The sequence below is a fragment of the Rhinopithecus roxellana genome, chromosome 12 (assembly GCF_007565055.1).
Source record: "Rhinopithecus roxellana isolate Shanxi Qingling chromosome 12, ASM756505v1, whole genome shotgun sequence".
NCBI lineage: Eukaryota > Metazoa > Chordata > Mammalia > Primates > Cercopithecidae > Rhinopithecus > Rhinopithecus roxellana.
The window spans coordinates 47,050,463-47,064,550 of NC_044560.1; the positions used below are offsets into that span (position 1 = coordinate 47,050,463).

Here is a 14,088-nt window from a genome sequence, read left to right on the forward strand (position 1 = left end):
CATGCTGTTCCACAAGGCAAGATATTGTAACCTTAGATTCTACTACTCCAGCCTCTCTTAAATCTTTCCAGAGAAAGTAGAGAAAAACTGCTAGGTTTTGTGTGGGAATTATAAAACTTTGGAATTAGCAAAGTAAGAATTTGCCAAGTTCCCGGCTATGTCTGTTTGAAGTGGCTGATGATTCTTTTGAAGTTTTCTGATCCAGTTTTCTATGCCTTTGTGTTTCAGACATCAGGGTTCATTTTCAAAGTACTGCATGGAATTTTAACCAAATATGCCATATTTAAATCAACAAAGGCTACACAGCTAATTCCTTGAAGAATGTCTTCAAATGTAACTTATCTTGGGTTTTGCAAGTAACCTTGCCTTTCTATCCCCGAGTCAAGAGACTCTTCAAAATTTTCTTACATGCTCTGATGTATAACACCACGTATTTATGAAGAGGATTAAAAGTAAAAAAGAGTCCAGGGAACTCACTCATAAAATACTGTTAAACTATAATTACACCAGTATTTTCAAGTAGAGGGAGCTATTGCATAGGAAGAGAACAGAAGAGAACCAAAAAGCACAGTGGCATATCAGCAGGCAATGGACGTGGTAATATAAAAGAGCTGTCTGTTTTGTCACTGGCAACCATGAATCACAACACACTTTTCATCCTGAAATATGAAACCATTACATTTTAAGTTTGACACACTAATAAATAAGCTGTACAATTATTTCCTTCATTTAGGATGTCAGTTTTTGATGAAAGGCTTTTTTATTGGGGGGAGAAGGGAGACTACATAATAGCTTATTCCTCTCATGAAATGCACAGCAGCTAACATTACTTCATACTATTAATTTCTACACTTTCTTAGAGAAAACTGCAACAGCAAAATATACCAAAAGCAAATAAATGGTTGTACTTGGTTGTTTGTGAACAATCTCTGCAGTTTCATATAACACCAAAATTTAAAAATACGATTTTTAACCCAAATAGGTGAGGAGGTTTTCAAAATGCAACCCATTGAATTGATAATTTAGGAACATTTTAAAGGAAGATTCCCCAGAAGGAAATGGAAATAGACTTCTACTCTTGAAAGGTGAACATATTTCCCTTATTGCCAGAAAAGTCATTGTAAGTACTAATTTACACAAAGTGAGGCCTTCCTTAGACCTCAAACTAGTGACAGGTGTGCTTGCTTACTAATATGTATTCAGGTTTAGACCACTAGTTATGCTAAACAATAAATCCAATCTACCACCCCTTTTCCTGGATGACAGAACCCAAAGGCAGCTTCTTTGTTATTTAAGGGGCAGGGAGGGGACAAACTAGCCACCTCTGAAGAAGCCCCATTATGTATAATCGCTGCTTCATTTTCTATGATGACTTTTCTGCCCGTGATTTCCCATATAGCTGAATGAAATCGCTTTAATGAGTAACAGTCATTTCCTTTCATTTCCTTTACATCACATGCAGCAGCCACCCTATGGAAAAACAGCAGCTGCTACTGCCTACTGGGGTGGCTGCTATTCTTGAGGCTTTGCTGCATAAAAATGCTCAAAAACCAGCCTGACTCAGGCTGCTTCTCATCAGAAAGGTCCATTTTCTGAAAATACAGTGTACGACATTATGTGCGTGTTACAGCAAACAAAATGTTATAGAGATACTTCTCAAAACGCTTACCCAACCCCTAGGCCCCCAAGCACATTTACATAGATATATATATGAAGCACTTCACAAATGTGTATGTTATTCTTGCACAAGGGTCATGCTGACGATCTCTGTATCGTTCCAATTTTAGTATATGTGCTGCCAACGTGCACACCCCCAATAGCACCTTGCTGAAATTATTTTAACTGTCTTCCTACTAAAAACAAAGTCCCCATCAGTTTTTATCACCTTTCATCATAATTTTAAAATCTCTAATATTTCTTCTTTTGGTAAATAACACTGCAAGGAACATTGTATTTAAGAATCAAGATGCTGCTTTAGACTAAATAGCCAATAGAGGGCACTAGAGACCAATCATAGAATATGAGAAACATGTACTATGCGAGCCATTCTCTTCTGAAGGAATTTTGTTCCTCTTTATTCAAAAGATTTATATTATTACACATGCTGTAACAGTGTCCCATATGTTTGGTTCAACCCATTTACTTCTGAAAGTTGTACCCTACACCTCTTTTTTTTTTTTTGAGACAGAATCCCTCTCGGTCACCCAGGCTGGATTCTTGTGCCTCAGCCACCCGACAGCTGACATTACAGGTGTGCGCCGTAACTCCCAGCTAATTTTTGTATTTTTAGTAGAGACGGGGTTTTGCCATATTGGTGAGGCTGGTCTCGAACTCCTGGCCTCAAGGGATCCTCCTGCCTCGGCCTCCCTATATCCTCTTAGTGGCATCAGCATATACCCAAGCATTCCGTTCTCCCCCTCACCCCTCCACTGAGTTGCTCACTAAGGCATGTCAGTTTTTTAATCTCAGCCTTTTATCTTTTCTGATTCTTCCTTTCCGTTTCCACTGCCACAGCCTTGGTTTAACTTCTCGTTATTTCTGAGCAGCTGCTACAGTTTCCTGATAGGTCTACCTGTCTCTAATCTTGCCCCCATGAGTCAAATTTCTACAGAGATAATAGAACCATCTTTAAAAATAAAAAGGTGATTATAATTCCTCTTCTGCTTAAAATACTTCAGGGACACCTACTGCCTTCAGAATAAAGTCCTAACTCCTTTCTTCTTCATGGAAGGAAAATCCTTCAGAACTGCAGTTCTGTCTCGTCTCTCACTCTCCCCACACATACCACTGCCTACTCCCATTTGCACAACACTTTATCCCAGGTATTGTGAAATGGAAACCCAGGTATTGTGAAAGGCCTTGTCATGCTGCATGGCATAATGCAAGCCATTCCCTCAGCCAGGAATGCTCTCCCTGACCCACCGCCATTTGTCTAGACTTTGCCACCAGAGTCAGCTCAAGTGTCTCCTCCAATGAGAAGCATTCCCTTACTCCTTGAAGACCCAAGCACTTCCTACTCTGTGATATCCCTAAACCTAAAAAGACCTTCAATTACAGCATTTATCATAATATATTTCCTTTACTGTTTCACCTTCTAGAATTAGTTTGGTCTTCCTGTTAGATGTATCTACAGCTTGTTGCATTTTCTTCATTAAAATACTTTTTACATTTTACTGAAATTATTGTAAATGACTTCCTTTAAATTACTTCCTACTAAAAGTAAGCTTTATGAGACCAAGAATGTGTTTGCTTATTTTTTTGCTGGATTTTCAGGGCCTACTACAATGCTCATCACGGAGAAGGCACTGAAGAGTAGTTAAAACGTTGAATGACTATTTAGTTTCTCTCTTCCCACGGGGCGACAAGTACACCAAAAGCAAAAGCCACATCGCATCATATAGGAATAACAACAACAGCTGGTAACACACACTAAGCTCTTGCCATACCAGGCACTGTTCTCAGAATCTTACTTATTTGAATCCATTTAATCCTCACATCATCATGAGGTAGGTACGTACTATCATTATCCTCACTTTCCTGGTGAGGAAATTAAGAAAAATTAAATAGCTTAACCAAAGCACAGGGCTGGTAAATGGCAGAGCCAGAAATTAAGCCAGCCAGTCAAATCCCAGAGTTTGTGCTTTTAGCCACACTAAGCGATGCTGCTTCTCTAACTTAAGTATTTGCTAAATGAATGAAGTGTTGAAAGAAGACAAATATGTTAGAAGATATTTTTATCATCTTACCAAAGTGTATAAAACTGAATCCCTTAAATATCGCACTTGGCCACTAGAGGTTCATGTTTCAGTACCTAGCAGATGAAGTTAGAGGGTACAGAATGTGTAGCATGCCTGCATGTACAGGTAAAACATGCATTTGTTTGCCAAATTTCTTTTTTTTTTTTTTTTTTTTTTGAGACGAGAGTCTCGCTCTGTCACCCAGGCTGGAGTGCAGTGGCCGGATCTCAGCTCACTGCAAGCTCCGCCTCCCGGGTTTACGCCATTCTCCCGCCTCAGCCTCCCGAGTAGCTGGGACTACAGGCGCCCGCCACCTCGCTCGGCTAGTTTTTGTGTATTATTTTAGTAGAGACGAGGTTTCACCGTGTTAGCCAGGATGGTCTCGATCTCCTGACCTCGTGATCCGCCCATCTCGGCCTCCCAAAGTGCTGGGATTACAGGATTGAGCCACCGCGCCCGGCCTGTTTGCCAAATTTCAATGCACAGTTACTTTCTCAAGAATCCATTGATTTGGTAGGCATAAGACTTTTACATGATCAAATTCAAACATGTGATAATCATTATGCCCAAATGGAAGGGATTCAAAGTTTCTGATGTGTCCATAAAATGTATTATATGAATATTTGCGTACATTCCCAAAGATCAAAGAGACCAGATTTCACATAAGCTAAGGCAGAGTGCAGGAGCATCACCTGGAGCGGAGAGGTGGTTCAGCGGAAATGGGCTCTGTCAGACAGAGACATCAACTCGAAGATGTGGAGAGTTCGAGCTGTGAAACTGCTCCAAAACCTAGACTACAAATCCAAGCTACCATGGCAAACTCAGTGAAAAGACATGAAGTAGAGAACATGACATAAAGAGGAGACAGAAGGAATTAACAAGAAAAGTGTCATAGGTAATAAACTGGCAAATGCATCAGTCAGAGGCATTTAGGAAATAAGAACAGGAGATATATACCAAGAATTGTTCTAATATTTAACATTGATATGCTTTGCAGTATTACCCCAATAAAGAAACACAAAGTGTAACAAAGACGTAACTACATTCAAAATGAAGAATATCTTTTGGGTTTGTTTGTTTTTTTAAAAATCTATTCTGTATGTAATGCTCAAACTTTTTAAGACATTAAATAACAGGATAGGAATTTAAAGACCACACAGCAGGATGGCAAAGAGATGGACCACAGTTTATTTCCTTTGATAATTTTGACTCTTACTGTCAACTGAGTGTATTAAATATAAAGTGGGTCGACTAAACTCATGAGAGGAAATATGGCTAATTCATAGAATCTTTTTTCCTTTTTTGAGACAGGGTCTCACTCTGTCACCCAGGCTTGAGTGCAGTGGCACAATCACAGCTCAGTGCAGTCTCAACCTCTTGGGCTTAAGTGATCCTCCCACCTCAGCCTCCTGAATAGCTGGGACCACAAGTGCACACCACATTTAGCTAAATCGTTTTTATTTTTTGTAGAGATGTGGTCTCCCTATATTGCTCAGCAGATCTCAAACTTCTGGGCTCAAGGGATCCTCCCACCTCAGGCTCCCAAAGTACTGGAATTACAGGCATGAGACACCATGCTGGCCTAATGTATATAGTCTTAATAGTATGTTATTAAAGTTCTAGGCTGTGTTGTATAGTTCACCACAGCAAAATACCTGCTCTACAGCTGTATTACAGAGGTCCTTCACAAGGATGAAATGATTCCAAGGAAGGACTAGCAAAACAACTTCAATCAACTGTGAAATAGAAAGTACTCTACAAGTGAAAAGAAACAATCCACCAACCAATGAATTCAATGCTATAGCACATATCATTACAGAACCAGGCTTTCAGCTTCATTCCACGGATATGTATTTTTATTTCAGTAAGAGAAAGTATGCTTCAAAGATAATTTTAAAGGAACTACACACAAATTTCTGGACAACATGAATAGTTAGCTCTGTAATACTGGATAAGAGAATTATTCCAACTCAGTAATGATCAACTGAGGAAACTATGAAAACAGCAGGTAGCCAAATATTGGCTTCTTGAAAAGTATACTCTTAAATGTGGCCATTATTATTTGAACTAAGGAGTATTAAGTTAAAATCTAAATTAATTAACAGCTAAATAAATTTTCAAAGCAACATCTCAAGGAAGTTGCTAAAATAGAGAATGCAGAAAGAAACCATTAAGTTTAAAAGGGAGACAGTTGGCTGGGCACAGTGTAATCCCAGCCTGTAATCCCAGCATTTTGGGAGGCCAAGGTGGGAGGATCGCTTGAGTCCAGGAGGTTGAGACCACCCTGGGCAATACAGTGAGACTTTGTCTCTAAAAAACATTAAAAATTAAATAAAAGGGACGCAACTATTTCATTCCAGAGGTAGGCAAAAGGAGGAACTGGGTACAAAGAGGCAAAGGAAAGGTTCTTTTATACACATGCACACACACATACAGATTTATACACCTTAAGGAAAAAGGAAAACAGTGATCTGCAGAAGCTCAGTGGCACAGCTAGCATGAATTAAAATTTCCATTGTGAGTAAAGTCAGAAAACAAGAATTCCAAGGTTTTTAAAAAGGAGAAAAGATATATAAGAGAGAAAGACAATGAAGACAGATATTCAGCCCATTAGTGTTAGGATGAGCGTGGATTAAAAGAGACGAGTTTTGAGACCTAGCTTGGTCCACACCTGGATGTGTACAGTTTCACGAGTGTCTTCATTTCTCTGAGTCAGTTTCCTCACAAACGTAAAATGAAAAAGTTGTATACATGAGTTATGATCCCTTCTCTCAACTCTAAAATCCTGTATCTTAATTTGACAGAGTATCTTGACTCAAATTTGTTCCTACTTTCTACCCAAACATTCACAAAACCACTATAAAAAGTAAGAAAAGATGGAAGTTAATTCAAAACACTGCATCAGCAATGAAATTGATGTACATTTTGGTCACAAAACTCAAAAAGGGCATTTACTATTAAAAAAAAAACAGCAAAATACATACGACAGCATGTGTCCTTTTTTGATAAGATATATCTTAAAACACCTTTTCTTTTTCCTTTGCCATTTTCGGAGCAACGAAAGTCATGTCAGGAACCATTAGCTGAATTAAAATCACAAGAACAGTTCTGGTTTAAAACAATAGGGTATAATTAATAATTTCAAAAGACTGTCTTCTGATTTGACCAATAAGCTAAGCATTTACTTTTGGGAAAGAGAAATAAACGTATTTATAGTGAATGCAAAGCAACAACTAATTGATTCTAATGAATAATGAGCAAGCTATCTTATCTAAATCCAACTCCATGTTTAACTATTGTATAATATAGCAAAGTATTACACTAATCATACCAATTACCACAACACCATCACGTTCAAAGTAAGTGCCCACAAAGTACATTCAGTCCACTCAAGATAGATTAAACTGATACGGTTCCTGGCTCCTTGTGTCTTATTACTTCCTAAATACTATTAGGCAGTAAGAATAGATTTTTCCACACATCAGACATAGAACTAAACAGTCCCAGAGCTGCACAGTAAGCACAGCACAGAAAGCAATAAAAAGTAAAATGGAAGAGAAGTGGACAAAGGAACTTGCTAAAAGATCAAAACATATTCTCAAAAGGAATAAAAAGTACATAAGCTTGCACATACTTTTATCCTATAAAGTTTAGTACTTTAAAAACCTATTTTAAGCACCACAGTATTTTAAATGGTTTAACCAAGAGTCCCATGGAAATCACTTCTTGAAGACTATTCCTTTCTCATAACCCTTCTGGTCTCCTGCTGAATAACTTGTTTGTATATTAGATACATTCCTTAGATGTTTCATCTCTTGAAAATTTTATGTCATGCTGTAATTGTTTATGTGGTTACCAGTCAGTCCTGGTCCAGGACTTTTGCTAGTTGTAAGGAAAACAAAACAAACCATACAACTATCCTTTACCTAAAAGCCCCATCATCTTGCTGAAATGCCTGAGGTTCTACCAGGCAGACAATAGTACTCAAGTATAATTAAAATCATATTAGTTGTGGCCAGGTGCAGTGGCTCATGCCTGTGATCGCAGGGCTTTGGGAGGCCAAGGCGGGCAGATCACTTGAGACCCGGAGTTTGAGACCAGCCTGGCCAACATGGCGAAACCCCGTCTCTACTAAAAACACAAAAACATTAGCCAGGCATGGTGGTGCACACCTGTAATCCCAGCTACTCATGAGGCTGAGGCAGGAGAACTGCTTGAACCCAGGAGGCTGAGGTTGCAGTGAACCAAGATAGCGCCACTGTACTCCAGCCTGGGCAACAGAGTGAGACTCTCTCTCAAAAAATAACAAAAATTACATTAGTTGAAATGTGAATATACTTAACACTAATGAACTATTCATTTAAAAACAGTTAAGATGGTAAATTTTATGTTAAGTGCACTTTACCATTTTTATAAATGTAGAATATGAATTTATAAATAAGAAATACTCCATTATCTTCCAGAAAAAAAATGCATTAGTTGAAAGTCATTATGATGCAGGGAAACTGTAGATATACAAAAACTTAAAAGCTTTGCAAATACTGATTTTGGAATTTAACTTTCCAAACAAATCACTGTCAACTTAACCTAAACACAAATACTAGCTGAATGATAGTGATCAAGTTGTTTAATCATGAAGATTTGAGTTTTTCATTTGTAAATGGAAATAACAATAGTACAGATTCCACAGTTATTAAAAGTGTTCAACAAGGCATGTAATGTGCTTAGTAAGTCCATAGTAATCACTTCATAGTAATAATTTCTTTTCCATCATAATTCTCATGGTAATAATATTATTATTATAATAACATTACTATTATTACTATTACTATGAGAATTATGGTGGAAAAGAAGTTAAAAGGACATACGGGTTTGAGGAGTTAACAGTTTGCATCCCATTTACTGCCTTCTAAATTCAACTGAGCATATGTGACTTAGACCAACAGTGCTATCAGCTGCTAAACCCCTCACCTCGTGATGTTACATTCAAATATTAAAAAATGAAAACACAGGGTTGAATCTATGCCCTCCAGATATGCAGATCTATAACCTCTTGAGTGCACAAAGAGAGGCTCAGAACAGCATGGCATCCTCAGTCTTCATTCTTCCTGAGCAGACACTGTAAGATGGGAGCCATCTCTAGACTGGGAGATTGCCTGACAACACAGCCATGTCAGAGTGACAGGATGCCCTTCATTCTTTAGAAAAGATTCTGCAGGGTTTTGATCTTTTCTTTTTAATCCTTGAAAGGTCAACCAATGCTGATATACAGCACACAGTATGTAGAATTAAAACTTTGCTAACTTTGAAACTGTACAGGAAAAAGGCAAGGAGTCCTGCTAGGAAATCCAAGGTAAAGCACACAGTTTATGCTCTCAGGTGGCAATAAATACATAAATAAATAAAAATTATGTCAGTGAAGAGCTTTGGCCAGGTGAGAGGAGTAAAGGCAAGGGATCACAAGGCTTCAAGAATCATCTGAAGAAAAGTTTTTAAAATTATATTAAGTATGTCTCTCCAGAATGACAACATATCTAGAAATTTCTATTGCCTTTCAGTTGAGCCATAATTATTAAGAATTAGTATTGTTTTTGGTCTACAGTTTATACCTGACAAAACCACAGACTCAGGAGCTCAGCTCCATTTACTAACTGGGTGGTCATAAGCGAACTCCTTAACCTCAGCACCAGTTTTCCTTATCCATAAAACAAGGATGACCACAGGACCTATAGCTTGGAGGTTGTAGAGAAGATTAAATCAGTCCATATACCTAAAGTGTTTTAAACAATCCCTGACACAGAGTACAGTAGTCCCCCCCTTATCCATAAGGAATACGTTTGAAGATCCGCAGTGGATGCCTGAAATCACAGATAGTACCAAGCCCTATATATACTATGATTGTTCCCTTACATACATACCTATTGTTTTAGTCAATTTTCACAATGCTATATAAAGCACTACCTGAGACTACATAAATTATAAAAGAAAAGAGGTTTAATTGACTCACAGTTCCACATGGCTGTGGGGGGTGCCTGAGGAAACTTACAATCATGGCGTAAGGCAAAGGGGAAGCAAGGCACATCTTACATGGCAGCAGGAGAGAGAGAGAATGAGGGGGGAGGTGCCACACACTTTTAAACCATCAGATCTTGTGAGAACTCACTCATTATCACAAGAACAGCATGGGGGAAACCCCCACCAATGATCCAATTACCTCCCACCAGGTCCCTCCCCTGACACATGGGGATTATAATTTGAGATGAGATTTGGGTGGAGACACAGAGGCAAACAATATCACCTATGATAATGGTTAATTTATAAATTAGGCACAGTAAGAGATTAATAAAATTAATAATAATAATAAAAAAGAACAAGTATAACAATATACTATAATAAAATTTATGTGAATATGGTCTCCTTCACAAATAGCTTAATATTTTCAGACTGCAGTTGACCGTGGGTAATTGATGCCATGGAAAGTGAAACCTCAAAAAAGGGAACTGTAAGCAGCACATAACTGTTAGCTAGTAAACCATGTTTTCCAAAGAAGAAATCAGAACACAAAGTTTTCAAAGGATTTTTCATTAAAATAAATAAAATTTGAAAGGAAAGTATTAAGCAATTCAGTTGCAAAAGAAAACAAAGACATGAAATCAGGACTAACTTATTAATTCTGGGTTATTCACTGTGGCTGGAATCTCTAATCCCTTACTGTCCACACAGCAGACCTCAATTCCCCCTGAGGCCTCTCTGGATCCCAGGAAATAACATTCAGCGACTCCTTCAGTCTTACTTTCACCTTTGTTAAAATTACAACATGTTGTACAGAGCTGTGACCAAGTCTGTTCTCTTTATTAATGTTGTAATATATGCTTATTTGTCCACTGTCTATCTACTCCAAATTGAATTTAAACTCCATAAGGACAGACTTCATCTAATTTGTTCACTCCTAGCTCCCCAGTGCCTAGAACAATACCTGGAAGAGGAGACGCTCAGCAAACATTTATTATATATAGGAGTATATCTTTTCATTTTTATAGTCTCCATACTGACTCATATCTTCTAAAGGTGAGAATAACAAGCATAACAAATCTCTACCCAGATTCTATCTTTGAAAATCTTCATCATCATCCTTTTTCAGTAAATACTGATTATTTTGTGTTAAGAAAAGCACAGGCATTTATATGCTTTTTTTTTTTTTTTTTTTTTTTTTGAGACCTGGTCTCACTCTGTCACCCAGGCTAAAGTGCAGTGGTGTGTTTGCAGCTCCCTGCAGCCTTGAACTCCTGGGCTCAAGCCTCCCGAGTAGCTGGGACTACAGGTGCACGTCACCATGCCCAGCTAATTTTTTTTGGTTTTGTAGAGACAGTGAACTCCTGGCCTCAAGTAATCTTCCTGCCTCAGCCTCCCAGTGTTGTGATTACAGGCATGAGCCAACACACCCAGCCTATATTCATCTTTTTATTTAGTCTTGTAACCTTATAAAGCAAATATTACTTCTATTTTAGACATTATCATTTTAGTAAACAGAGAATAAGAAAGACTAACAAGCTTGCCAAAGTCCCAGGAGTATATCCAGAATGCAAACCTGGACATTTGGGCCCTTTCTGACTCGTAAGCTAGTCCTCTTAACCATACCATATGTTCAGTGTTGTACTGATAAACATAATACCAGATTAAAATAAAATACAGAGGAAAGGGCTGAAAGGGAAACTTGAGCCCTAGAATTGGTGTGTAAGAATCAGCCAGTCAAGTCAATCTGCTTTCAAGCATCATTCACAGACTAGACGTTTGATACCAGAAGGAGGCAGCACCACTTCCTGGCACTCACTGGGACAGCCTGGCTTTTCTGGATCACTGCCTGCTCCAAATGACACTCACAAACAGGGCGAAGCAGCACAAATCATCACGCCTTGAACAAACAGATTCCCAATACCTATTTGTTAATCTGATTCAATCACTCTGGCATACTCTAGGGAGGTCTATGACTTAATCTACTACCATGGTTCTTAATACTGGCATCACACTCAAGTGGGAACTCCAAAACACACCCATTGCTACAGGTAGAAGACTGGTGATGAAACACCTCTGGGGACCGAGTTTCTTCTTTAGATGAACGATTCCTATTCCTTTCTTTTTCTTTTTCATTTTTTTAAAATAGTTGTTCTGTTTTTTAATTACATGAGAGACAGATGCATAGCCAGGCTGATACCCACTCACTTCCTGGAATATCTTGAGCACTTTGCAGGAGAGAGGTGATTACCAGGTATGGCAGTAAATCTGAGCACCTAATTTACGCCCACATTTTAGCTCTCCGTGGCCATTCCAAAAACACTGATATTTATAGTTTGGCCATTTCTGAAACACTCACTAAAGATAATACAGCAGATTCACCATCTTCAGGATCCTCTTCTCCTCAGCAATGCCTTCAAGTATGAAGCAGAAACTGTCATGGATGAACATGTGTTAAAAGGAAAGCTACCCTATGAGAAAGCTGACAAGCATTTGCTGCTTGCCTGTTATTCTCTTTTGCCCCTACTAGACACAATGGGATTTTTTGCCAAATTCGTATTCCAAAGCCATGAAATCCCTGCAAAGTTCAACATCAGGCCTGACTTAAGATCTTTGAGGCCTCCTGCTAACTTCATGCCCCTGCAGCTGCCTCACTAAGGCAAGCTTTTGATCTGTACTATCTGGATTTCAAGCTGATATACACACAGCCCCTTTGATCTCTTATTAAGTGGCTTCTGGTCTCCTGATGCCTTTAGTCTTGCTGCACTGAGGTTTTTGGAAGTCAGTCGTCATCCTGAGCACACTACAAACTGCACACACCAGGAGTGGGCTCCCTTCATTCACCCACTTCGCAGGCTTGAAAAGCAATATTTAAGCCATGAGAGAATTTCCCCAGTAGCCACAATCAATCCACTCCATGAGCACACTACTAAGAATTATTTTTCAAATGAAGCAGCTTAAAATGATTTAAAGGACACAGAACTTTCCCATAGAGGGAAAGGAAGCAAATCCTCTGTGAAAAGAAATCTTCAGCTTAGTTGGCAATGGAACTTACAGTACTTTGATACTAATAAAAATAAATGTGGATAGGAATCAAGGATGGGCAAAAAGTAGCCTTTATCAGTTCCCCTAAATTCTGTCAAGCAAAAAGTGACCTTTAAATGCAGCCGTGTGGTTTGTTTAAAAGTAAGGCATACGATATATCTGCAAGACTACAGATACTGCCATTAGTAGCAGATCGACTGCATTTTGCTTAGTACCAATATCTTACATGTGTGACGTGGACCCAAAGAGCTCTTAAAAAAAAAAAAAAAAAAAAGGCAAGAGGAAAAAAAAAAACCCAGATGTCAGTGGCCATGTTAAAAAGATCCCTTGAGCATTAAAGTGAAACTGTATAATAACTTATAGTACATGCCTATGCTTTATATTTTAAATTCTGGAAATAATATGGTTTCATACCTGACTTTATAGTGTTACCACTCTATATACTACTAATGTGTTAAAATTATGTCAATACCTATCAAATGCTAAATCCTACATTCTGTAAACTGTAGCTAAGATGAACATGAAGATAGCAGGCATGAACAGGCTATTGAACACTATATACTGATATTAGCATTTACTCAAATTCTCAAATCTCTTGGTAAAAATTAAAGTCCTAATCCCCTCCCCCTAACCGCACCACTTTAAAGCTAAATTCTCTAATAAACAAAGGTAAAACAAGATTAACATTTGTGGAAGAAGAAATAAATAAATAAATAAAATTTGGTGGAAGAAATAGAAATAGAGTTTGGGGCACTAATATCATAGTCTGAATGTAAACACTTTATGCCCACTTAGCTACAAAGGCCAATAAATTAATTACTGCCATATATAAAGTTGAAACAAAATTGATAATTATATATTGCTATCACTTAATCTGTCCACATCATAGGAAACCATTAGCAAATTCATGAATTACACACCTGCTTATACTATCTTCCATGAGAATTATCTGAACAAAGAAATAACTCTACACAAGAAAGGATCCATTTTAAGTGGTCTAAATATACGTGAGTCTCACAAACTGTTAAATGCAAGCTATTTGGTAAATATGTACCAAAATTTAAAAAGATATAGTATGCTCTTCTGATGAGCAATTCCACCTCTAGGAATTTATCACCTACCTATCACAAGATTTATTCCCACCTTTTAACAAAAGAGTATCACAAAAATATCCACTAAAGCCCTACTTAAAATACCCACCAACTGGGTACAGAAGGCTGATGAAATAAATTACTGTACGTCAACAATAAAAATACTATCTGGTCATTAAAAAGAAGTAGCTCTATAAATACCT

General features: G+C 38.0%; 1 protein-coding gene and 1 non-coding gene across 5 annotated transcripts in view; both read right to left on the bottom strand.

Moving 5' to 3' along the window:
• Window positions 1-14,088, bottom strand: part of PATJ (PATJ crumbs cell polarity complex component) — a 427,780-nt gene that overhangs the window by 307,003 nt on the left and 106,689 nt on the right. The gene's annotated exons all lie outside the window — the stretch shown is intronic.
• LOC115892486 lies at window positions 1,705-1,809 on the bottom strand. The gene has a single exon (XR_004052366.1). It is a non-coding gene; the product is annotated as a U6 spliceosomal RNA (small nuclear RNA).